This window comes from Brassica oleracea, chromosome C3 (assembly GCF_000695525.1).
Source record: "Brassica oleracea var. oleracea cultivar TO1000 chromosome C3, BOL, whole genome shotgun sequence".
Classification (NCBI taxonomy): Eukaryota; Viridiplantae; Streptophyta; class Magnoliopsida; order Brassicales; family Brassicaceae; genus Brassica; species Brassica oleracea.
The window spans coordinates 54,828,125-54,830,852 of NC_027750.1; the positions used below are offsets into that span (position 1 = coordinate 54,828,125).

Sequence of the window (2,728 nt, forward strand, 5' to 3'; positions counted from 1 at the left end):
AGCTTCCCTCTGTAACCATATTCTGCACTGTATATATGAACCCAAAGAAGCTTCTCTCCAAATCTCTTTCGGCTTTCATATTTTTTTACTCTTTGTAAGCCTCTCTACAGTCATGATGAATTCTCAACTGTTTCTGTCTGAGCTCCACAGGAATTGAGTTTACTTAGCTGAGAAAAAGAGGAATCGAGTTTCTTAAGTTTGATGGAAAGCTGGCTCCGAAGGCGAGTCTTACAGGAGTTCAATGAAACCAAACAGAAAACAGTAAGTCAGTGGATCGCGTTTCTAACGAAACTTCAAACGTTTTTTATTGGATCAGAGAGATTAAAAGTTTTTATGCTTCTACAGGTTCTGCTTACATCTCTGAAAGCTGGAGGAGTCGGTCTGGATCTGACCGCAGCTTCAAACGTCGTCTTCAAGCTTGCGGTTAAATTCTAATCCATTATGAAGAAATGGCGATGGTGATTATATCTTCTTCTTCTTTTTTTTTGAAATACTAGGATCCATGGTGGACTACGGCTATGAAAGAGGAAGCAATCATGAGAATCCATCTCATAAGAAAGAATTTTATGCGCAAAAGATTTTTTGTTATATTATTTATATCATTATTAAAAAAAAAATCACATGTAGAGTACAATTCACTTATAACCTGTCAAACACTTGAAAAAAAAAGATATTAGCTCATGTTTCCTTTTCGTATGATGCAACAGCTTAAAAACCGAAAATAGGTTCGCTTAACAAGGAAAGAGAAACATGGTTGATGACCTGATTCTAGACAGCTTATCAATACTGTTGTTCTTTTTATTTGTTGGTAATTGTTTCGTACTTCACTGAGACATGTTTTCTGTTCCAGCTAGAGCATTTGGAGAAAGAAACATTGAAATGGTGCAGAGAAATCACATGGAACAGTTCTACTGCAATTTGTGTGCTGAATACAGGATTGCACTCAGTGATGGGAATGGCAGACTTCAAGTATGTCATTTCCACATACTGGTTAGTCGTAGTGACATACTCATTATAACAGGATTTACAAACTTTTTTACTGCAGGGGCTAGGACGCCAAGAATGAGACAGTCTTATACTATGGAACCGAAGAAGCTACTGAAGAATGTCTTACTTCAGGGGCTTGGAGACGATGCCACACTCTTATTCTATGTTAAGGTGTCTTGCTGCTTTTCCATTGGGAGCAGTCCCTGTCACTGCAGAAGAAGAGCCACCACCAGATCTTTCCTGTTGTGGCTCTGATGGTGCTGCCAAAAATCTGTCTGTCTGTGTGTAAGTATCTGCTGCTGAGACTGGAACTTCTTGAAATTTAAGCAATTGTAAGACGTCAGTAATGATGCTGCAGGCTCTTTCCATTGGGATGATGTTTCAGTAACAGAATCAGGTTGAGAATGAGATGAGTCATCATTTAACTCCGACCAGTTTGCTGCTGATCTGTGTAAGATGATGGGAAAACACTAAGGGGTCTCCATCCATCGTTGTTGCTGCAGTAGGAGGCCAAGTACTAGAAAGAAAGTTGCGGTCTATGGATGGACTGTCATAAAACAGCGCCGGACCATTCATTGATGGGGTCCTCAGCAAGTCTTTTCGGGGTCCTCGACATGAGCTGAACAGCTTCCATCTCCTGTCTTTGAGTCACTTGCCTGATGTTTTTTTTTCTGGTGAACAATGGGAGCTGCAGATACGAACTGGTAGCCTTTGGAAGAGAAATTCAAATTCGCAGGGACAGTACCATTGGAAAAGAGGTAAACTACATGGAAACGTTTTGTGGCTGCATAGGAGTAGTCATGATCTGGCCATGTAGCCCTCCTTTATGAGTGTGCTACTCCTTGAAACTGGATTATCTCCTTCAGTTTTGGCTTTAGACTTTTGAGATTGTTGATCGTGTACCTGAATATTAGCTTGGCTTGAGATGCTTTTCACATTAACTTGCCGTTGCAGTTGCATATGCGGTTGGGGAGCAACTTGATGATGCATTTGTCTCTCTTAAACATTATTCATGCAAACTCTATAAAACTTTGATTTTTTTTTTAGTTATTTTTGGTTAATTTACCAATAGTTTTTATTAAAACTCGATTTAAGTATAATTAAAATAATAATTATTAGATTTATATGATTACGAAAAATACAAAATATTTGTAGAAATATGTTATAAATAATCAAAATTAGAAAAGGTTATAAAGAAAAATACATGGGTAGATTTGAACTTTTTTGTGAACTTTGCGTAGATTGAAACCTAAGCTACATCTTTGTAACTCACGCATAGTTTATAAACCCACTACAAAGAAATCTCTCCATTCCACTGAGTTTCATCTTCTATGATTTTTTGGTAAACAAAAGATCTTTGAACAAAAACATTTCAAAATTAGTGGAATCAATACAATATAAAATAGAAACAATATAAGCTCATTGAAGACGACCTAAAATATAGTAAATTAGTAATCAGTGATCATCACCATATAATCCGAAATTGTTGCTTCTCTTCGTGTTTTCATCATATTGGCTCCTCTCCGATGTTATTTTTCCTCCAGAGCTTCGATCAAATTTTTCAAGGATCCAACAACGTCATTTTTATGGTTCACACGGCCATCAAGTTCTCTGCCACATCACCAGGCGTATAATATATTTCTTAACAAAGACTATTTATCAAGATTCCTGTAATTTTTTTTTGTAACTTAGATTCCTGTAATTTCCAACAACAATCTTGAACGCTTCATAAGTGCAGCAA

At 37.1% G+C, this 2,728-nt stretch overlaps 1 long non-coding RNA gene across 3 annotated transcripts; it reads left to right on the top strand.

Annotated features, from left to right (window-relative positions):
* The first annotated feature begins 6 nt into the window (after positions 1 to 6).
* LOC106329003 lies at positions 7 to 2,037 on the top strand. Of its 3 annotated transcripts, XR_001267712.1 has the most exons (5): positions 7 to 261; positions 346 to 458; positions 851 to 969; positions 1,046 to 1,272; positions 1,346 to 2,037. It is a non-coding gene; the product is annotated as an uncharacterized LOC106329003 (long non-coding RNA). The 3 variants fall into 3 exon arrangements; XR_001267711.1 differs by having other exon boundaries at positions 708 to 969; positions 1,046 to 2,037; XR_001267710.1 differs by having other exon boundaries at positions 1,046 to 2,037.
* The last annotated feature ends 691 nt before the right edge of the window (positions 2,038 to 2,728 follow it).